This window comes from Podarcis vaucheri, assembly GCF_965113315.1.
Source record: "Podarcis vaucheri genome assembly, chromosome: 14".
Lineage (NCBI taxonomy): Eukaryota > Metazoa > Chordata > Lepidosauria > Squamata > Lacertidae > Podarcis > Podarcis vaucheri.
Window position 1 is genome coordinate 8,761,632 of NC_138752.1, and position 24,521 is coordinate 8,786,152.

A 24,521-nucleotide genomic window follows, 5' to 3' on the forward strand; every position below is an offset into this window, starting at 1 on the left:
CGAATTTCCCTATGGGCTTGCTTCGCAAGATGAAACGTCTTGCGAGTTCTTGCGAGTTTGTTTCCTTTTTCTTAAAGCCGCTAAGCCGTTAATAGCCGCTAAGCCTCTAAGCTGTTAATAGCCGCTAAGCTGTTAATAGCCGCTAAGCCGCTAATAGCCGTGCTTCGCAAGACGAAAAAACCGCAAGACGAAGAGACTCGCGGAACGGATTAATTTCGTCTTGCGAGGCACCACTGTACTAATACTAATACTTATACTTAGGAATAAATCCCATTGAACCTCATGGGTTTGAATTCTAACGAGATATGCATAGGATAGCAGAATTCATTGCTACCCACATCTCCACACAACATTGGGTTTCTTTCAAATCTTTGAACCTCATGGGTTTGAATTCTAACGAGATATGCATAGGATAGCAGAATTCATTGCTACCCACATCTCCACACAACATTGGGTTTCTTTCAAATCTTTGGAGCTGCTTTTGGATACGCCATATTTGCAAGACATTCTTATTTATCCTGCCGTTGCACAGCAAAGCAAATAGATGAAATGAAACAACCCATTTTTGAAGTGCATGAAACAGCTTCAAAAAGCTTCATTTCAGGCCAGCCCTGAATGCTGAGGTAGATGGAGCCTGCCTTCCCTCAGCAATAAAGCCTGGGGTGAATGCTCATTTCTGGAGGCCCCTGCACAATCCAGATTGGATTTCATTTCTTCTTCATTTGATGCAATAGATAAAGCACAGCACTCCAGATTAAAAAGACCCCCCCAAAAAAGGGGGGGCAAAAGATCCACTAGAAAGTGACAATAGTCATTGAAACAAAGCCATCCCCAACTGATCACAGCAGGAGAGGCCCTTCTGTGGATATCATGCCATTAGGATGTCTTTTCCCCAATGATGCAGGAATCAGGCCTTTGGTGTGATGGAAACTCCTTTCCATCACACATCAGAGAGCCACCTATCATCCTCTCAGTGCCTATTGAAGACCTTTTCCCAGTAAGTCTTTTAAGTGGAGCCTTTCATCCCACTTAGTATCTGCATTGGGCTCAAAATTAAATGTGTTTTCATTCATAGAAAGTTGTCTTATGCTGTGCCAGTCCATTGGTCCACCTCGCTTAGCACTGTCTAAGCTGGCTGGCAGAGGCTCTCTGGGGTTTCAGACAGGCACTGTCTCCCAGACCTACCTGGAGATGCTAGGGATGAAACCTGGGACCCTTAGGAACCCTGAGAACTAGTTCACCGCCTCATAGAACAGCAGTTCCCAGCAGCCTTTAACAAACCACACTTCCCAAGGTTCTTCAGAGGAAATAATAATGTGCTTTAAATGCATGGGGGTTGTGCACCCCACCTTGACACCCGTCAGCATGCATCTCTCTGCTGGTACCCAGCTGGAAGGTGGGTTTGGTGGTAACAGCTGTGGAGCAGGAGCAGGCAGATGGGGAATAAGCCGCTATAGATCAAGGATAGAGGACTGGGGTTGCCCTTTGTCTGTAAAAGGAGTCCTACCCCTACTTACATGCCTATTTAAAGACTCTCCCATGAAAGTCGTACATAAGACAGCCCAGGCACCGAGGAAGACCTCCAGTCCATCATTTGTGTGACGTTGCCCATTCATTGTCACGGTATGCCTCCCTTTGTTTGTCCCAGGGCGGTTCCCTCCCGCCTACTGTGTGGGACCAGGGTCACCTCCCCACACCCCACATGCTTGTCTCTTTCTTCTCCATAGTTCCTTAAACAACAAAAGGTGCAGAGATGGGATTTATGCCCTTTTGCCACTGACAGCCCCGTCCAAGGAGGCCTTGGCTTTGCTTTGAAACCGTGCGCTAAGTATTAGCCCCTTTGCTGATCTGTCGACTCCTTGGGTTATTTTATTTACAGCTCTCGCAATATCCTCTGACTTTCTCCCCATTCCCCCCAGCACACAAGCACAATAGCAAATTAAGGGTTGCAATGGAGAACAAAGAGGAGCTCTCGAGAAGGAGAGGGGAAAGATGACTGTCTCCAGAGGGCAGCTTTTGAGACCTCTCCAGGATTTATAGAGTGCCCTTGTCCTTAAAGGAACAGAGCAGTTTATCTTCAACAATTGCACTCTTGAGGAATTTCCCACAGAATTTTGTACGTGGCATAGAATCTGGTAGCTCTGGTGGAAATTAAAGGTCTCCAACCCACTCCCAGGGTTTCTGGCAAACAGGTGAGTGGCGGGTGGAGATGCACAAAAGAGGCTTAAAGACTCTCTCAAGGCAAATCTAAAAAAAAAAATTAAAATTGTATAAACACTGACAACTGGGAAACACTGGCCTGCAAGCACTCCAATTGGAGAGCACCCTTTACCAAAGGTGTCATGGGCTTTGAAGATGCTTGAACTCAGGACAAAAGGAAGAAACGTGCTAAGAGGAAGGCACATTTGGCAAACCCTCACCATGATCAACTCCCACCCGGAAACCTATGTCCCCACTGTAGAAGGATGTGTGGATCCAGAATTGGCCTCCACAGTCACTTACGGTCTCACTGTTAATACTGTGTTCATGAAAGATAATCTTACTTGGCTACGAGGGATCACCAAAGAAGAAGGAGGAAGAAGAGTTTGGATTTGATATCCCACTTTATCTCTACCCAAAGGAGTCTCAAAGCGGCTAACATTCTCCTTTCCCTTCCTCCCCCACAACAAACACTCTGCAAGGTGAGTGGGGCTGAGAGACTTCAGAGAAGTGTGACTGGCCAAGGTCACCCAGCAGCTGCATGTGGAAGAGCGGAGACGCGAACCTGGTTCCCCCCCAGATTACGAGTCTATTGCTCTTAACCACAGGGGTGAAGTTGCACTATAAAGTAGGTGAGAAGGGAGTCGTGTGATATCTTCAAGATTGACAGATTCTTTGTGGCAAAAACTTTCATCCTTGTTGTTGTTGTGTGTACACATACACACAGTAAAGAGTGGATTCAAATATCACTGAAACTCAAGTGTGCAACAGGTCAATGTAAAGCAGAGGAACCTTTTGCCTTCCAGATGTTGCTGAACCACAGCTCCCATCGCCTCTGGCTATTAGCCATGCTTGCTAGAGCTGAGGGCACTTATAGTTCAGCCACATCTGGAGGACCAAAGGTTCTCTGCTCCTGATGTACAGCTTAACAGTTTTTGCCAACTAAATCCTACTCAGAGTAGCCCCATTGAAATTAATGTTCCCAAGTTTGCCATGCGCATTCATTTCCATGGATCTACTCTGAATGGGACTAGCATTAGATTCAACTCTAAATACACACAAGATAAGCACAGCAATCATCCACTAAGACAATCATAGCTGATAGCACAACTTTCCTATACACAGCCTGAGAGGTTGGGAGAGGAAGCTGAATGTAAAATTTTAGTTCAGCAGTTGCATACTTGAGTTTCCCTTTCATGTCCTTTTGATGAAATTAATGGGCATGACTAATTGTGATCCATAAATTTCAGTGAGTAGAAATTAGTTGGATACAACCCTGAGACATTTTGGATTCATGCAGCAGATACAATAAAGAAGTCTTTTCATTGTAGGGTGCCCGTAGATCCTACAGTTTTATTATTAAATACGTTCAAAGGAATAAAAGCAACTAAGTTCCATATGTTAGTAGGAAATAGGTTGCTCATATATTGACAGCAAAGAACTGGAAGGAAAAAACAACAACATCTGTCATTAAAGGAATGGAAAAGAATTATTTAGAATAAGATGCCGATATATAAAATAACACAATTTGAGACACTCAGAGAGAGAAATGGGAGCAAAAGGGGTGGTTAAATGGAGTTTACTCCCACATAAGTACGAATAGGATTGCACCCTTAATAGATTATTTTTGGATTGCTTGCACAGTAATGGAGTGGAAGAGTTGGCATTACAGATATATGAATGTGACAATTTTTGTTTCTTTCCATTTCTCATTTTTCTAAACTTGGGTTCAGTTCTGCACACCTTTGTTTGCAGTTTCTCCTAATATACACATTTTTGCAAAGCAATTTACACTAATAAAATGCATTTTGCACATTATTTCCACCTGTATATGCATATCTATGAACACTTTGGCTCAATATATTCATTTCTTTACACATTGCTTAGCTGGAGAGCTGCATTGTAAAATCTGGAGAAAGGCAAATTCCAAAAGATGGCTGCGTTTCAGTTTGTTGTATGAAAAACGTAGGGTTGCCTTTAAATGCAAACTGAACTGAATTTCTCTTCCCCTCTTCCTTGGTTATGCAGCCTTAATTAGGTTAGATCGTGATAGGTGCAAAAACAATCTCAGGTTGCACCAAAGGAAGTGGAGGGTTTGTGTCATGAACAGCTGCCTTGGCTTTGCCCTTAAGAATCTTCAGTCATGTTCCCTTTGCTGTGTATTCCTGCTGCACTTTGGTTCTCAAATGTCTTCTCCTGTCCTTTTGCCTTTTTTAAAAAAAGGGATTCTTGAAAACCTTTAGGTATTAAGAATAAATGGTGCAAAATGCCTATATTTATGCAAATCAAGTCACTTTGGAGAAATAGTATTCATTTGCACAATCCTTTTTGAGAGGTTTGGGCTGCCAGGGGCACAGATTTTAAGTTTTTCTATGCTAGAAAGATACCAATGGTGTGTTAGATCCATAGACAGCTTTCCAGGTCATGTGGCCAGCATGACTAAACAGCTTCTGGTGCAACGGAACACCGTGACGGAAACCAGAACGCATGGAAACAACGTTTACCTTCCTGCCGCAGCAGTACCTATTCATCTACTTGCACTGATGTGCTTTCGAACTGCTAGGTTGGCAGAAGCTGGGACAGAGCAATGCAATCTCACCCCATCGCGCAGATTCGAACCACCAACCTTCCGATCGGCAAGCACCAAGAGGAAAGGAATGGAAGGAATTTGGAGGCTGGGTTGTACATGTCAGGACAGAAGTACTTTATTAGGTCTATGTTAATCAGGTTACCAGCATTTAGGTGGTTAATAAGTTGTGTTAGGGCACAGTGCATTAAGTCTTCATTGTCCCCTTAAGAACAATCCAGCCTCCCGAGTCACCACTCCTCTCTTCTTGGCCAGAAGAAACTTTGCAGCTGGCACATGTTAAGAGCTCTGCTTTGGAGTCCTTGAAAACCAGTTAATATGCCAATTACCAGTGTCTGTGCCGAGCATGAATCTGTCATCAAGGTGCAGTAAGATAACACAGCAATGGCGAGACTGGCGTATGTAATAAGCAAGGCAAGACTTTGTGACGGCACTATTAATTTCAAAATACGGTGTGAAGCAACATTATGGGTGTGTTTTGATCAAATCTCTCAATTCCTGGAGCTACTGAGGAGGAGAAGCTAGCAGAGAAACCATGCCATGGAAGCTGGAAAACCGGGGTGATCAAGGTGTTGTTTGCCTTCGCTGTGTGGCTTCCAAAATGTCTGATTCGACCGATGAAATTAAAACGAGCTGAAAAATAGGCAGCGCCCCTGAGGCACCAAGCCTGGCTGAAGACGTAGACTCCCGTCTCCTCAGACATATAATTATCTGCCTGCATTTGAGAGACTTGCTGTTCATTATAATCTTACAAGGATAACTTCACTCAGGAGGTGTGGCTGTGCGGCTTTGGTAGCAACCTTGGGAAATGGGAGAGGATCCCATCGCAGCAGGACTTGGAGGTAACTGTTGAGGAAGGTGGCTGGTCACACCCCTGGCCAGAAGAAACCTTTTCCTCTTGAAATGGAAGAGCATGTCATTCATCAAACTTCTGCTGCCCCTCTGAGTCAAACAATAATGCATTTTAAAAAAATCTTTGGAGTCATCCCTGAGTTCCCCTGAGATCATGGCTAGGACACTTCAGAGGTTGACAGACCTCTCACATAACTAAAATGATGGGGTAGAAAGCAGAGAACCTGCATTTAATCCCTGTGAGGAGAACTTGCTATCAAATCCATATTTTCTGCATCCAGTGACCCAGACATGGACCATAGCTCAGTGACAGAGCACCTACTTTTCCTGCAGAAGGTCCCAGGTTCAGTCCCCAGTATCTCCAAGTTGGATTGAGAGAGGCCTTCAGACAAGGTTCTAGAGAACATCTGCCAGTCAGTGTAGACAATACTGAGGCAGATGCAGCAGTGGTCTGACTCAGTATAATTCAGCTTCCTATGCTCCTATAGCTCTCTGGGTGTTGCTGGACTCCAACTCCCATGAGCCCCAGTCATGATGAGGGATGGTCAGAGATGATGTCATGCCCTGGTTGAATGCAGAGGAATGGTGAGAGGAACCAGCTGGGGAACACCAAGGGAAGAAGGCTCAGAGCCCGGGGTGTGGTGGTGGGACAACAATGAGTGGTCAGAGGGAGAAGACTGGGGGGAGAAGGTGTTGGAAGCTGAGAAGGTAACAGGGCTTAGTGAGCTGGGAGCATCTGTGACAGGAAGAAGTCCAGAATCAGAGGCAGAAGCTGAAACAGGAGGGTGGAAGGAAAGAGGCCAAGAGGCAGAGATGAGTCAGGTTGGGTAATAATAATAATAATAATAATAATAATAATAATAATAATAATAATAATAATAATAATAATTTATTTATACCCTGCCCTTCCCAGTTCAAAAACTGGGCTCAGGGCGGCTAACAATAAATTTAAAACACTTAATTGTAAAAGCACCATAAAATACAGTATAAAAACATGAATAACAATAAAATTCAAAGTTCAGAAATCAATTTAGGGGAAATCCATCTAATACGCATTAGATAATCACCAGGGCTAGCTGGCTGAATTGGTCCTACTTGGGCCAGCGAGGAGACCAGGGGAGAATTAGCTGTGGGGTCTCAGAGTGGGTAATCTTCATAAAAAGGGGAGGGGGAGGGAAGAGAAGGGAAATAAAAGAGCAGGATGAATTCAAATTAAAGGCCAGGCGGAATAGCTCTGTCTTACAGGCCTGATGGAAGGATGTTAAATCCTGAAGGGCCCTAGTCTCATGGGACAGAGCATTCCACCAGGTCGGAGCCAACACTGAAAAGGCCCTGGCCCTGGTGGAGGATAGCCTGACTTCCTTAGGGCCCTGGACCTCTAAACTATGGTAATTCATGGACCTTAAGGTCCTCTGCGAGGAATACCAGGAGAGGCGGTCCCGTAAATACGAGGGCCCTAAGCCACAAGGAGTCACAGGTGTCTCCCCTTCCTGCTGCAACAATCTCTCCCCCCCCCCCCTGGTTTCCTAGAGCCAGAAGAGGCATAAAGCAGGAAGAGAAAAGACAGGCATGCAGGAACAGTCGCTGGTTGCTTGGGGGGAAAGCCCTGGAGATGAGGAGACATAAGATGGCTGAGGAGAGGTGGGGACATTTAGTCTTGGCAACTGATCCATGGGCAAGACCCACCGGGAACGAGTTCCTGTGCTCATTAGGCCTCTGCTACATCTTTGTGGATCCTGTTCTTGCTAATAAAGAGTTAACTCCAAAGTGTACAGTATGATTTACTGCTGGCTCGCTCCTGTCAGATGATAGGAGCTGTAGTCCAACAGCATCTAGAGGGCTGCAAGTTAGCCACCTGAACTCAGTTCGTGGCAGATAACATTACAGAAGTACAGGCTAGTTCCAAGAGTCGTGGAGCCTTGCCATAACGAAGTGTGGTTTGCTTCAGTGTTCATCATCCACGAAGGAATAAGGAGCCCATATTGCAGCAAGAACAGCTGTAATACGAAAGGCTTGTTCTCAGGTGCATTGCTAACTTTCCCCAGGTGGAGAAGATGGAGGCGGCAGCAGTGGGATCAAGTAGGTGGGTAAGTCCAGGCAAAGTATAGCAGGCAGAGACGGGCAACACTGACGTGCTTTGCATGTCTGCTGGTTCACTTGTGGAGCCGGGCTCACTCCACAGCCAAGAAATCTACAGGGCATCCTCTTTTGATGTCACGTCTGTCTTCACTTGGGATGTTTTAAGGCTCCAGCTCAGCAAAATGCTTAATTGTCATGTTTACTGATCGGCAGCTGTTAAAGCCCCCAGGAAGCAATCGGATTAAAGCAGGCGCACGAAGCTGAGCTTGTTGTTAGCATTGCCGAAGTCGGCTACTAAACTACCGATGATGGATAAACCCAACTTCCTCCTCCTGTAGGTGAACAATGGGAAAGTCCTGTATAAGCATACTAATACACACAGTGATTCCAGGTTAAATTCCTTGGACAAACAACTGTGTACTGGCTGATACTAGGTGCTTAGGGTGGTGGTGAAGTATAGCACTTTAGGATCAAATGTAGAAGTTCATTTTCTTAAGGTACTGACATATGTCCTTCCTATTTGAAGGTAGACTTTTTGGTTATTATACTGTATTATGTACTTTGTGTTTTTAAACTGTAAACCTCCCTGTGGCCTTCAGACGAAGGGTGATATAATAAATTTAATAAATAATGCTAACAATAATAAATATTGTGCAAGACCAAGCTTTTTTGCTTTCAGTTCAGGCAGTGAGAATTTGATTGAGGAAAGGTTTTTCGAGGATGAGTGGGTGGAATTAAGAGGTTACCATGCTTATTTTGGTTTCAGGTGAAATATGGTTTACTAGCCATACCGAAAAGATTCGCTACCCTTCTCTTTTCCTTCTTTTTTCTCTTCCTTCTTTCTTTTCTCTTTTGTACTTCTTTGTTCCATGCACAAGGTGCATGTGTAGGAATAGAAGGTTCTTTTAAAAATCTCAAGTTTGGAATTGGAAGGAACTTTTCTGGAGGATCTTGGGCTGGGGTGTAGTTTAGCGGACTTTGTTCGTGGGGAGCAGGTTGTTGCTGTTGCTCCCGACAATTTCTTGTATCTTATGATTTATGTGGAAATAGATCATTTTGGCTGTGTACTTTCGGATGCCTTGTTTATTGTTTCTGGCTACTTTTGTTGCATTGGTTGTTATGCAATTTTTATATGTTGTAAGCCACCTTGAATATGAAAAGATGGCATACAAATAAAAAGATTGATTGATTGATTTCAATTTGCAAGCGCTGTGTTTGCCAAGGAAACAGGAAGGCTGGAGGGACGGGGAAGAGAATAAGGCTGCGGTCATTATACACCCTTCCCTTGGAGGAAGCTCCACTGAATATAATGGGAATTGCTTTAGAGTAGCCATGTATCGAATTGTGAGCACATGGGGATAATAAAATAATAATAATAATAATAATAATAATAATAATAATAATAATAATAATAATAATATATACCTCGCCCATCTGGCTGGGCTTCCCTAGCCACTCTGGGCAGCTTCCAACAAAATATTAAAATACAGTAATGCATCAAACATTAAAAGCTTCCCTAAACCGGGCTGCCTTCAGATGTCTTCTAAAAGTCTGGTAGTTGTTGTTCTCTTTGACATCTGGTGGGAGGGTGTTCCACAGGGCAGGTGCCACTACCGAGAAGGTCCTCTGCCTGGTTCCCTGTAACTTGGCTTCTCGCAGCGAGGGAACCGCCAGAAGGCCCTCGGCATTGGACTGAATGAGACTGAGAAAAATCAGAGAACCTGAAACAGACAAATCCATCCATCCCTAAAGGCAGCATTCTCCCATATTGGTCCAGTCCATATATTTTGGACTACAATTCACATCCTCCCTGACAATGCTCCCTGGGGCTGATGGGAGTTGCAGTCCAAAACATCTCGAGGGAACCAGGTTGGGGAAACTGCTTTATGAAGTGCATGCCGTAGGCCTCACATTCAGCTCACAGCATATCTGGCTAAAAGATTCTTGGGTCAGAGGGAAATGAGACCCTGCAGAACTGCCACCAGTCCAAAGTAGGCAATATTCAGCTATGTGGGCCAATAGAAGCAGTCCAGCAGCAGTCCAGTGACAGAACATCTGCCTGCCATGCAGGTATCAGGTTTTCTGGAGCTGCTGCCAGTCAGAGCAGACAATATTGAGCTAGATCAGGCTTCCTCAGCCTCAGCCCTCCAGATGTTTTGGCCCACAACTCCCATGATTCCTAGCTAACAGAACCAGTGGTCAGGGATGATGGGAATTGTAGTCTCAAAACATCTGGAGGGCCGAGGTTGAGGAAGCCTGAGCTAGATGGACCAATTTTCTGACTTAGGAGGTTCCTGGGTAAGCAGGTGGTGGTCTTTTCCTTTCCCCCTCAACAGAATGTCATATGTAACTTTAGTGCATTTGCAGCAGGGCTGGGCGACCTGTGGCCCTCTGGGTTTTATTGTACATACGCTTCAGGTTACAGACTCCGCTAACCCATAAATATTACCTCAGGTTAAGAACTTTACTTCAGGATGAGAACAGAAATTGTGCTCTGGCAGTGCAGCAGCAGCGGGAGGCCCCATTAGCTAAAGCAGTGTTTCAGGTTAAGAACAGTTTCACGTTAAGAACAGACCTCCGGAACGAATTAAGTACTTAACCCGAGGTACCACTGTACTCCAGTTCCCATCAGTTCCACCCAGCAGGGCTAACAATGGAACAACAACCTCAGGAGCGCCACAACTTACCCCCATCTCTGTTCTACAGCATACATGTTTACATCCCACAGAGTTCAATGGTGCTTTCCCCTCAAGTAAACATGAAAAGGATTACAGCCTCAAAACCAGAAACATCTTTTAAGTGTCTCATTTAGCAAGAGAGGGCTCCCCCATCGCCCACCAGTACAGGGTACCCCAGGAAATTTTGTCCTTCAGAAAAGTGTCAAATAACCTTCTTGGATGTCAGTCTTAGGCAGAATGCTGCCGCCCACACTGTGCCTTCTGCATTCTTCAGAACTCTGCCCAGGAAGATTATTAACCACCCGTGCAATGTCCCTTCCTTCTCAAAACAGACGGCTGTTATTTGCCTAATTCCAGAAAGGCATTTGAATTCCCGAACATAAAATGCCGACTGGCTCACATGGGTACAGCGTGTGCCACTTGGGAAAGGTTAATTGAAAGAACGAGCAGACCTTTAAAACACAGAACAAATCCCTTTATTGGATAACATCTCGCCCCCTTCGTTAAGATCAAGACCTACGGTGGAGCTCAAGTGCTGTATGCAGCCCCAGGACAAGATAAGAAAACAAACCACAATGGTAATGGTATACAAGACATGAGCGCAAAGGATAAAACATTGAAAATACAAACACCTAAAGGTACACACAGCACATCATCAGATCTCTCGGAATCTAAAAGCAAGGATTTCAATGTGCCTCCTCTGTTCTGTGGAACAGCATCCCTGTTGAGAGATGACAAGAGCACTCACTTCTTGTGCTTCCCAGAAGCAACTGTAGACATTTTTTAAATGTTTAGACAAGCTTTTCCAGCTTAGTGAAAAGGTCTCTGCCTTAAATGTTCATTTTTTGCATTGTTTTTATCCCTATTTCCAGTTACTTTAGTGCTGTTTTTAAAGCTATTTTTAGCTGCTTTTGTATGTTCGCAAATTGTCTTGACATGCATGCAAAACGTGACCCATAAATAAAATAGTAATAACACACTAGGCGTGTAAAAGTTGCTTAAAATACACATCAAGATACTTGGGTCCGTCAAAGGTTCATCAATACAAAGATGAGACATTTCAGGAATATTTCAAATAAATCTCTTCTGAATAAATCCAAATGGAAGGCAGATCCATTTATTTATTTGAATGATCCCTATTCTTCATCAGAATCATATCGGCAGGAAACAAAAAACCACCTGCTTCCTCCATTTACGCCAGTGACAGTGGTCTACATGGTTTGGAACATTACAAGTTACATTCCCTGTGATATTCTGCAGATAGCCTCTCTCTGTCACCACTGAGAGTAATCCATTTACTCTCAATCCAGAACAACAGCCAGAAATGTAAGGTGTGTGTGTGGGGGGGGGGACAACTGTAATGGCTGAATTCTGTGAATGTTATCTTCAATTAAAAGGGTGGGGGAAAATAAGATCCTTGTATGATGAAAGTACAAGAACTGACTCACAATGGTAAGATTAACTCATACTGTAGGGGTGGGGGAAGAAAGACAACTGATAATTTATTTATTGAAAAATAGATCAGTTTTGTTATGTACTGGTGTATTTTTTAAAAACATGCAACCAAAGACTGTTAAAAAAAACTGAAGAATATTTTCTTAATTTATGGTTGCCATGGATTTTGATTGCTTCTTTGTTTTCATCTATTTTTAATGTATTTTCATGCACAAAAATTAATAAGGAATACCTGTATGTAACATACAGTAAAAAGGTAAAGGGACCCCTGACCATTAGGTCCAGTTGTGACTGACTCTGGGGTTGCGGCGCTCATCTCGCTTTATTGGCCGAGGGAGCTGGCGTACAGCTTCCTGGTCATGTGGCCAGCATGACTAAGCTGCTTCTGGCAAATCAGAGCAGTGCACGGAAATGCCGTTTACCTTCCCGCCAGAGCGGTATCTATTTATCTACTTGCACTTTGACGTGCTTTCGAAACTGCTAGGTTGGCAGGAGCAGGGACCGAGTAACGGGAGCTCACCCTGTCACGGGGATTCGAACCACTGACCTTCTGATCAGCAAGTCCTAGGCTCTGTGGTTTAACCCACAGCGCCACCCTAATATACAGTAATATAGTAATAAAAATATGATCCATCTTATCAGCAATACCTGCTGATGAGGTCCTGCTTCAAGGGTGGATTTTATATATACACATCTTTCAAATCTGCTCATTAACACAATTTTTTTTTTTGGCAATGCACTTTAATAATAATAACAACAACATTACAGGCATGCTATACCACACCCTCCTAAGGCTATGCTACTTGAATGACAGACAGCACAGCACAATCCTATACACATTTCCCCACTGAGTTCAATGGGGCTTACTCCCAGAGAAATGAGTACAGAATAGCATCCTACTTTGGGGTAAAGATGTGGAACTAGTTGCAACTTTGCTTGTTTCAGTCAGACCAGCTACAGTAACACCTCATAGGTAATATTCAGGAATCCCTTGTATTTTATGGGAAGTTACACTGACATTTGCTTCTTTCGCCAAAGCTTGCTTATTACAGTAAAACATAGCACTGAACTGCAGTCATTCCTCCTGAGCCTTAGCCATTCCCCCAGGCAAGCACCTCATTGAAGGCTGGTCAGCTTCTGAATGTGGAACATGGGTGTGTGGCATTTTGTCGTGCGGAGGTATTGGTTTAGTTTGTTCTTGTTTTTACTATGTCTTTTGTGGGTTTGTTTGTTTTTTGTATTTTTGTGCGCTAAACAGCCCTGAGATCTTCAGATGAAGGGTGGCATACAAATGTAAACAACCACAACAATGCCTCAAGCTGCATAATTTGTTGGACCAGCCCTGATTCACTTGTGCTCTGTACCTTAAGCTGTCATCATATGTCTACATAAGGATTTTTTTAAAAATGTACATAATAGAGTTATGTACCTGTTGTCTTTGTTCATGGAGTTTTCTTGGCAGGGATACTGGAGTGGCTTGCCGGTTCCTGCTCCAGGTGGATCATGTTTGGTCAAAACTCTCCACTATGACCTGTCTATCTTGGGTGGCCCTGCACGGCATAGCTCATAGCTTCTTGCAGTTATTCAAGCCCCTTTGCCACAGCAAGGCAGGGGACGACAGAGGATGAGATGGTGGGACGGTGTTCTTGAGGCTACCAGCGTGAGTTTAACCAAGCTGTGGGAGGCGGTGGAGGACAGGGGTGCATGGCGTGCTCTGGTCCAGGGGGTCACGAAGAGTCGGACACAACTAAACGACTAAACAACAACAATAGAGTTATATGTCTTCAAGGGCTTATCCAAACAAAACGTCTTCAGCAGGTGTTGAAAACAGTGACTCCCAACACCAGCACCCTTCATCTAACAACTGCAGGGTGGTTTGCAATATATTAACAGTGAAAAACACCCCCTGCAAATAATAATTAAAAAATCCTGGATGCATCTAAAACAAAACTAAAACCATACAAAATAGACACTTGTGGCAAAAAACTAATTATCCTGCAGACCACAGTGATTGATTTGGTATATATGGGGTAAGCCTTATGCTATGCAGCAGGATCCCACAACCATCTCATTAAACAATGTCAGGCCCAACATTTTGTGACTCTTCTGTCTACTGCCAGTCAGTTCTGTGGGTAAGATGCCCCCTTCAAATCCAGTAGTTGTAGGGCTGCCACATTGACGATGCAGCACATTTGTTTTCTGCTGTCCCAGAAAGTAGTGCCTTCAGATAACAAGAAAAAGGTTTTAGAGGAGAAGCAGGAAGAACTTCAACTTCCCAGTGGGTTAAGCTGTTCAACCGTGGAATGATCTGCCTTGGAAGATTGTAGACTCTCCTTTGTTAGGGTTTTTGGGCAGAGGCTGAATGACCATACTGTCAGGGATGTTGTAGCAATGAATGGGTCTGTATCAGCAAGTGTGAACGAGATGGCCTTTGATTATAATATTCTAATATTGAAGGAAAGGGGGAGAGAGGGATGGAAATCTGCCAACTTTGTGTGTTTGTGTGCGTGTGAGAGAGAGAGTGGCAGTAACACCTTTCCTTATAATCCGCTTGAGCTACATTGTGAAAAGCACTGTTCACTTCAACAAAGATGTCAGCATAGAATTTTGACGTGAGCGGTAATTTAATAATTCTTGCCTTAAAAAGAACGTAATTCCAACTGAGCTTGTTGGAGCTTTGCATGGTGCATTATTACCCTCTAAATATAAGTTAGGAGATCAATTATTTAGACGGGTATGTAAAAGGGAGGCTCATCGGCTGAGTGTGGTGGCATGCTGTCCAAGGTATGTTTGAGGATTTTAGAAGCAGGAGATTGAGCCCGCAGGGCTGCAGGCTGAGGCTTTTAAATGCATTCATTAACTATGTCAACCAAAATTGTATCAGGCAACAGCCCTAGATCTGCAGAGGATACAAAACGGCAGGGCGGGGGGGGGGGAGCAAGTTAGCAGAAGCAGTTTTTAAGGGATGTATCTGTTTTACAGGAATATCTTGACAGATGATGTAAACGTCAGAGGGCCTGCAGGGAAGGGAGGCTGGCGTATTCTGGGACTCTGGGAGATCTTTATCCAGTTTACATTTGTTGGGGATGTCAGGCAAATTGTACGCACTCTTCAAACAATGGGGCTGGTAATAACGTGGGCTGAACGGTGTGGAAGGAGCTGTCACTGGAGTGGGAGAATTAGGGGGTGGCGGCATAGAAGCTTTGCATTTTCCTGCTTTGCCGCATTTGTACAAAACAGCAAGCCCTGCTGAAACAGGGACGATCTAATAGTGCAGGCAGATCTCTTAGGGCAACTGGGGCACTTGCCCCACCAGCCCCCAAACTGCCGGCCTTCTTGCATTCAGCCATGGCGTTGGCCCTCCCCTGGCAGTTTCCTCCTCCTTGGTCTCAGGGTTGCCTCTTGTACGACTCAGCAGAGTCATCTAATTAGTTGGTTACACTCAGGTTACGCCTACCATTTGGGCTTCCTGCCTGTCCTGCCTGTCCTAATGGGCACCAGCCACCATTGCTGTCTGGTCCATTATTCTCTTCCTGTGGTTGCCAACCAGATGTGACTTGGATGGTAAGTAGAGAAAGTTGTTGGGAAATGGAGGGAATTCCCATTCCTACCCCTGAGAGCCAGCATGGTGTAGTGGTTAAGAGTGGTGGACTCGTAATCTGGTGAACTGGGTTCGCGTCTCTGCTCCTCCACATGCAGCTGCTGCGTGACCTTGGGCTAGTCACACTTCTCTGAAGTCTCTCAGCCCCACTCACCTCACAGAGTGTTTGTTGTGGGGGAGCAAGGAAAAGGATAATGTTAGCCGCTTTGAGACTCCTTCGGGTAGTGATAAATTGGGATATCAAATCCAAACTACTACTACTACTACTACTCTTCTTCTTCTTCTTCTTCTTCTTCTTCTTCTTCTTCTTCTTCTTCTTTTGCCACTGCCCCGTACTGGAATAATGATTCTTTCTAATGCAGGCTGTGCAACAGGGAACTTGTGTACTGCTTTACATTTCAAGAAAACTCTCTAAGTGATTTAACCATCTCAGTTCCATCAGACTCTCTCTCTCTCTCTCTCTCTCTCTCTCTCTCTCTCTCTCTCTCTCACACACACACACACACATATGCGAGATATTCCACATGCCATTGCTGCCAACAATAATAAATAATGATTTTCACATTTGCTATAAATCACAAAACCAAAGCACCTAAGTGCATAAGAAAAAAAAAATAATTGTACATAAAACAAATAGAATAAATAAAAGACACAAACACAAGTCATAAACAAAACATCAGAATATAACATCAGAATATAACATAATTACAGTATACAGCTATAAACATCTCATAAATCAAGAATTCAGGAACACTCTGTATTTATGTGGGTGTGGGTGGGTATGTATATATTCCATGCCATAAAATAGATCCCAAGTCATTCCAAAGAATCTAAATTCCTGAAGAGATGCACAGAATGGAAGGTGCCAAATTTTGTCCTCGCTCAAGGTGCCTTATTAAAAAAGTCCACCTCTGCATGTTACCAGCCTGTACAATGAGACCAGGGAGCGGGTGGCGCTGTGGTCTAAACCACTGAGCCTCTTGGGCTTGCCGATCAGAAGGTTGGCGGTTCAAATCCGCGTGACAGGGCAAACTCCCCTTGCTCTGTCTCAGCTTCTGCCAACCTAGCAGTTTGAAAGCAAGTAGATAAATAGGTACAACGGGAAGATAAACAGTGTTTCTGTGCACTCCGGTTTCCGTCATGGTGTCCCATTGTGCCAGAAGCGGTTGAGTCCTGCTGGCCACATGACCCAAAAAGTTGTCTGTGGACAAATGCTGGTTCCCTTGAGCTGAAAGGGAGATGAGCGTCGCACCCCATAGTCGCCTTTGACTGGACTTAACCGTCCAGGGGTCCTTTAACTTACCTTTTGCCATGAGAGCCAAAACTCTTACCTAGTGTTGCCATGTGGATTCTCTGTGTAAGACAGAGACTATTGGGGCTAAACTATTTCATGCAACTCTATAGAGCTTGCTTTTTAGAGCATGATGCTCTGATTTTGTTCCATCCCATCTGGCTCCTAGTTTGTTTCTGGGCATCAGTGCTGATTCGCCTTTCCAAAGCCCTAAAAGATTTGAGACAGATCTATCTGAAGAGCTACCTGACTACAGATGGTGCTGACCTGCTCCTGAGTGACAGGTCACTGAATCTCATCACGCTCAGATGTTGGGTAGCCTGGACCCTTTCTGTTTGGACACCCAGGTGACAGATCTCCCTACTTAGAATGGTAATGTTGTTCCCCTCCTTCTCAAGCTTTAGGCAAATTGTCAAGACCTTGTTTATTTTGCTTTTAGATTGGTTTGACATCTCCTGTTGATTGAGCTGTTGCCACTTTGGTCTGCTCTTGGTTTTATTATCTTCGGGGGCCAAGGGGTGCATGCACAGCCAGTGTGGGAGGACAGCACAAGTCAGCTACTTCTTCATCTGTGCTGGGAAAAGCTGCAGGCAGCTGTGTTTCCAACACCGCTACACGGCTTTTGAGTGGTCAGGGGAAATGGGAAAATGACTACTAAACCACCACAGAGCAGACTGTGTGATTTAAAAGCATATTTCAAGATGGCAAGGGAGTCTTCTTCACCACAGCCCCAGCAAAGAGCTGGCCTCCCAGATGACACCTTCAAAATTGCACCAAGCTGGATCTCTTGGAAGAGATGATCTCCTGGATCAAGCTGATGAGGTCCATGTTAGTTAAAGAGTGACCAGATGCATTCAAGCCTCTGGCAGCCAAAATAAATTGTAAATTGATGTGGGGGTCCTTATTAAGGTATGTAATCATACAAACAAAATGTGTAGCTAGTTAGAAGGAGATTGCCTTTGGAGGGGTTTAATAAAGCTGTTAAGATTGTTCTGCTCAAGAGCAGCTTTTCTGGATCAGATCAAAGCCAATATCCCATGGTGTATTGTCTAGGGATGCTTAAGGAATTAATACAGTCTATATTTGGAGCGAAGCAACATATTCACACTTTCCAGACTCATATACAGGTTGGAAGCAGTTGTCTTTTGGTTTTCACACATCTTCAAATTATGTGACGCAGTTCTTGGCTTGAAATATGTATCAAAAATCATGTTTTAAGCTTAACTAAATAAATAAGATGCATACACAAATTGTATTTGAGGATAAAACGAGTGCTTTGCAGGGAAATGTGCCTACAAAAATGTGTCCTTTGATTAAACAGTAGGCTGTATCCAACGTAGCACTAAGTTGAAGTTACTAGTTAAATGTTTTGTGCCAGCAGAATGGTGTTGCACAAGAGAATGACTGAGCAAATTGCTGGTAACTTTGTGGTGCAATAGATTGCTCAATCTGTTGCACAATAAATTTCCACTAGTGCAACTGCTGTGATAGATTCCTCTGGTGTGCAACATTAAAGCACAATCATTTGCTAATGCAGAAGCCCTTGCACTAGCAGAGAATGCTGGATGCAGCTCATTTGGGGGGAATAAATTTAATTAGGATTTAAAAAAAAAGAAATACAAATATCCTTTTTTTGGTCCAAAACTAAAACATTGATCTAAATACAATAAAAACATAGGATGTACAAATATAATGCACATTTACATGCAAGTTTTTAAAGGTGTTTCTTTTAGGGCTTGTTGCTTGTTTTTTGCTGATCGATGCAGAAACGAGATGGGACAGACTTCTGAATGAACATATACAAAATGGACACAGACTGATCTGTCCATCCCTATCGGTACTCAACACTGTCCAGCCACACAGGCTTATCTCTGTATGTGGCACATCAGCCACGGGTGAAGATGAAGCACATCAAAACTTTAGGTGCAGACCAGATTATTCTTTGCCCTTACGGGGTCATTTTCCCTTGGATTCACCAGTTTCCAGCTGGGGGGAGGGGGAAGCAGGGGTTCACCCACCCTCTTCTCTTCTTTATGCAGACATGGGAAATAAGAAAAAGAATCTGTCTGACGCTGTTCAGCTTGCTTTTCCTGATGTGAGAGGAGGCAACAGCAAAGCATCTGCTCTCAGCATGGTAGAGTGCACAAGGCTGATTATTTCTCATTTCTGCTGATGGAGCGAAAGGCTCTGCCAGTTGCAGCCAATTGACCTTGTGACCTATAACTAGGGCTGCTACCTGGCTGATTTTAAAGCCACTTAGCTATTTTTCTACTGTATACATCCCCTCCCCTTCTGCGCCTGTAAAAGAAGAAGTGGGGGCATGTCCTTGGTGCTGAAGAGGAGGCCATTTACAACTCTGCAGGCAACACCTTGTGTCAAATCAATTAGCATATTGCAAATGTTCGGTACAGTCATACCTTGTGTTGCATTTGCTTCAGGTTGAGTGTTTTCAGGTTGCGCTCCGCGGCGACCCGGAAGTACCAGAAAGGGTTGCTTCCGGGTTTTGCCGCTTGCGAATGCACAGACGCTCAAAATGATGTCACACGCATGCGCAGAAGCTGCGATTCGCGACCTGCGCATGCACAGACACAGGTTGTGTTCTGCTCAGGTTGTGAATGGGGCTCCGGAATGGATCCCATTCGCAACCAGAGGTACCACTGTAGTCTACTTTTTCCCATGGCAAAGGATTGCCCTAGAGCACGACGGTCAGAACTTCTGTGATCACTGGAACACAGGAAACTGCCTCATCCAGAGCCAGAGCCCTTGTCCACCTAGCATTGTCTACACTGACCGGCAGCTCCCTAAGGCTTCAGGCAGGAGATCTCTCCAAAGCCTACTTTGTGATGTTGGCAGTTAGAACCAGTGACTTTCCACCGCTAAGCCAAAGTCCTTCATTGACAACCACTGCCATCAGCTATGGGATGGCCAGTCAGCTGCTTCCACCCTTAGGTACCTCTTTGTTGAGGTTTATGTGAGAAGGTACCCGCCACACGGGCATGCAGAATCACAAGCACACGCTTCAATGTAGTGTGTGACATCACACACACTATGTGCAGGCGTGTGTGATGTCGCACGTCCGTGTTGTGGTGGCCGGCAGAAGTGACTGCTCTTCTTCCTCCTATCCGCAGGCAGCGAGGCACCCCTTTCCATGGAAGGGGCTCGGACGCAGAGGCAGAGGAACTCTGCCACCATGTCCAAGCCCCACCCTCCAGAAAAGATGCGTCACTCACTGGCTGCAGAGGACAGAACTGAGTACAGTGAGGCCTCCTTTTCCACAGAGAGGGCTCAGACTTGAAGGCAGAGAGACCGCATCTGCGTACGAGCCCCACCCCCAGAAAAGGGAGCCTCACTGGCTGGCTGGCTGTTGAGGGCAAAACTGAACTGCTTCTCTCTCCCAGCCCCCAAAATTATATTATTGTGGGTGGCCAAGCACCTGTTGAAACACACCCGGGAAGGCCGCTGACTTCCCAAGTCAGTGGGGTCTCTCTCCAGTGGTCACTCTCTGGTTATAAATCTCCCTCAGTCCAGAGAGACTGGTGATAAGCGACCCCTCCCTCCTGAGAGGAGCACGCTCATCTTCTGGCATATCACTGCAGAAGAGTCAATCGTAGTTCTAAAACTACTTTATTTACAGTCTTCTATACAGAGAATGGGACATGGGTAGCACTGTGGGTTAAACCACAGAGCCTAGGACTTGCCGATCAGAAGGTTGGCGGTTCGAATCCCCGCGACGAGGTGAGCTCCCGTTGCTTTGTCCCGGCTCCTGCCAACCTGGCAGTTCAAAAGCATGTCAAAGTGCAAGTAGATAAATAGATACTGCTCTGGCGGGAAGGTAAAGGGCGTTTCTGTGCGCTGCTCTGGTTCGCCAGAAGCAGCTTAGTCATGCTGGCCACATGACCCGGAAGCTGTACTCCCTCGGCCAATAAAGCAAGATGAGCACTGCAGCCCCAGAGTCAGTCATGACTGGACCTAATGGTCACGGGTCCCTTTACCTTTACCTTTATACAGAGAATCCATCAGCTTGTCTGTGCTCTTTAAGCACCAGTACAGAACAGCATCACAAACTGAAGTGAAACTAACTTCCAACAGTGCTGAGACTTCCCGTCTCATGCTCTCTCAGACACTCACATGATATACAAAACATAGTGCTACTACTGGAGCAGCACAGATGGATAAAAACCCCTAACAGCCCCCAGCACCCCCATGGAGTTGGCTTCTATGTGCTGTCCTCAGGCCTACCTTCTTTCTTCCCATAACCCCATATTTTGCCTTTGTTTTTTGTTTTACATTTTCATCAACAACTTGGTGGATGTATTTATATGATGTCATCAGTGGGTAGAGTTTCAGGGGGCACAAAAGGACAGGTCTCTGCCCCGAGGTGCCTACAGTCTCAAATTCAGCACAGGAGAAGCAACAGAAGGGGGAAGGGGAAGCCATGTGTGGCTGTTGCTATATTCTACCCTTCTTTTATGGAGCTCCAGGTTGCATACAAGCCTCCTTTATCCCTGTTTTATCCTTGCGGCGTAAATTAGACTGAGAGATAACGTCTGGCTCAAATCCACCCAGTGAATTTCAAGGCTGTGTGGGGATTTGAACTGGCATTTCCCCACTCCTCTTCTACATGCTACCATACTTGTGGTGTAATTTATTTATAATCAATAAATACACGGCTGTTCCATGTTTTCTATAGGCTCTCTGCTCTGGCTGGTTTCTACAATCAAAAAGCAGTGGAACAATAAGAAATGCAACGAAACTCAACCATATGAAAACAACGAGAGTGACAGCACGGAACTGTCAACACCATCCATTAAAATGTCCCACAAGGATGTGCAGGGCAGCTTGGACAAATTAAAAGGTCTTTTCCTGGTGCCAGAAAGGCATCACATTTTGGGCCAGGCAAGCCTCCCTGTGGAGGACACAGGGTTGGTGCTCAACTTCCTTCTTGTGCCTTTCTTTTAATGCAATTAATTGCTTCCTGTTCAGTCGCCCTGGCTGTGGGATTCTCAACAAGCCCCTTAATTAGTCAATTCCTGTTTCCTGCAAGCCAGGGGTTCTAAGTACTGGCCTCCTCTCTGCAAACAAAAGTATTGCTGCTGCTGATGATGATGATGATGATTATATTGCAGTTGTGAAATTTCAAAATTGCAATAGAGTGATACCTCAGGTTAAGTACTTAATTCATTCTGGAGGTCCGTACTTAACCTGAAACTGTTCTTAGCCTGAAGCACCACTTTAGCTAATGGGGCCTCCTGCTGCTGCCACGCCGCCGGAGCATGATTTCTGTTCTCATCCTGAAGCAAAGTACTTAACCCGAGGCAATATTTCTGGGTTAGTGGAGTCTGTAACCTGAAGCGTCTGTAACCTGAAGCGTCTGTAACCTGAAGCGTATGTAACCTGAGGTACCACTGTAATCAAAAAAGAAAAGGGGGAAAGGGTTGGTACTGTGATTATGTATGAAGAAGACAAAAAACGATGGGTAAAGTCATATCTGGATTCCCCACTAAAACCAGCGGCGTAGCGTGGGTTGTCAGCACCCGGGGCAAGGCAAGTAATTTGCGCCCCCTAACCCCTAACCTGCCGTCGCTGCCAGCTTCTTCTTGCTGCTGCCTGGTCTGGTCTGGTGTGGTTCTCTCCCGCGCTCAGCGCTGGGCGGCCGCTGCACTGTCCCTCCCCCAGATAGTCCCTCGCTCTCTCTCCGCACCGCACACCTGGCACCCACCCCCTCCACAGTGGGCGGCGACCCGGCGGCTCAGATCGGATTCGCACAGCCAGCACTGCAGTGAGAGAGAGTGAGTGAGCCAGGTAGGGGCAGAGAGCTGCGAGTGCGAGCGTGCCCCCCCCCCCCGATGTTGCGCCCGGTGCGGCCGGCCCCCCCTGCACCCCCCACGCTACGCCACTGACTAAAATGCATGGAATGTAGGATAGTCACTAAACCTAAGTGAAGGATATCCAGCAAATGGTTAGTATGGAAGTAACCAATGTCTTAAGCCACTCTCTGAAAGCATTTCCTAAAACCTGATCTGCTTGTTTGACATGCCATTCATCTTGATATCTTGTAAGATGTTCCACTACACAGCATGAGAGACTTTGTCAGAAGTTACAAATTAAGCAGCAGGCACAAAGACGTGTGGCGAATGAGAAGTAGCAGGTTTATAGCTAAATCTTAAAACACACACACATACACAGTGTAAATATCCAGAGGAAATTTAATTAAGTTGAAAAGCCCCCTCTTCCCTCTATTTACACTCCGTATGAAGTCTTGCACACAGATTCTTAAGGATTTAGTTTCTGCTCTCTCATTGCCTGCGAGGAGTTCGGGAACAAGAGTGACGTGACAAATTCCAGACTTTAAATAGGCTGCCCGGGGCTTCAGCTGTTCCACACCTCTCTCCCCTCTTTCAGCTGGGCTGCCCAAATTGGGGAAGGGCACTTGGGAGAGGGAATCCATTTGCCCGAGGCCTTAAGGGTTGCTCTCTAAACTAACTCGTCGCCGTCTTCTTTTAGGTTTATCATCAATGCTAGCACAATTAACTTACACATCTTACTAATTTGCTTACTTAATTCGTCTGTTTGTTTTTCTTCGTTTTATTAGGCATACCTCTGCCCTGCCCTTCATCATATTAGGTCTCAGGGTGAGATAAAATACACAAATTGCAAACTGTGTTACATAAAATCTACTAAAAACGGATTTTAAAGGCAAAAAAAGAGTTAAAACTACAAAACAAATAAACAGCAGAGTGGGCTAGTCAAGATATGTCTGAGACGAGTCTGTACTAGGCATAAAAAAGATACAAGTGCCAACACCAAGTGTTCATCCACAAATAGGGGACCACAACAGAGAAGGCTCTGTTCGCATCACCACATAATGTAATTTTCCCAGCAGTGGAACACATAATCACAGAATCACACAGAGAAAAACTTTGAATATCTTAGGACCAGAGCTTGGAGAGTTTATTTTTAAAAAGCTACTAGTTCTGGTTCAAGCTAAACATGTCCAAAAGGAACTAATTCCAGTTCACATTTGTCCATTTACAAGATGAACTACTTTGGTTCACATTCAGCTCACTGTTCAAGTTCATCCAAATTATTCTTCAGAATTTCCCTGCCCCACCCCAGCATTCAGAATGTTACGAGCTGTTCTGAGGAAGTATAAAATATACACCATCAAAACATCAAAAGCATAAAACACAGTGGAATGTGGATTATTTGATTTATTTTCCCCAGCAGTTATTATTTTTAAACTTAAAGGCTCAAAGAGTCTAAAGAAATAACAACAACAACAACATGCAAGAGGAAGAGGAACTAGAAATCATTCAGAATTCCACCCCCAAATTAACTTTTCATGTTCAGTTCACCTGGTGATTATGGGAATGACTTTCAGGTGCAGCTCAGAGAATTTCGAACGGATGCATTAAACAGAACTGGTTCGTTCCAAGCACTGCTGAGGACACAGGCAGGCTGACCCAGGGAAATATATGGGTCCCAAGTCATTAAAATAAGGATGGGGCGTGCCTGGCCCTTCAGATGTTGCTGGACTCCAACTCTCATAACCCCCAACAAATAGGGTGAAGGGTCAGGGATTATTGGAGTTGGGAGTCCAGCCATTTCTGAAGGGACACAGGTTAAAGGCATTAAAGACCTAGGACCCTCGTATCTACGGGACCGCCTCTCCTGGTATGCCCCACAGAGGAACTTACGGTCTTCCAAAAAAAAAAAAAAACATATTGAAAGTCCCAGGCCACAGAGAGGTTAGGCTGGCCTCAACTAGAGCCAGGGCTT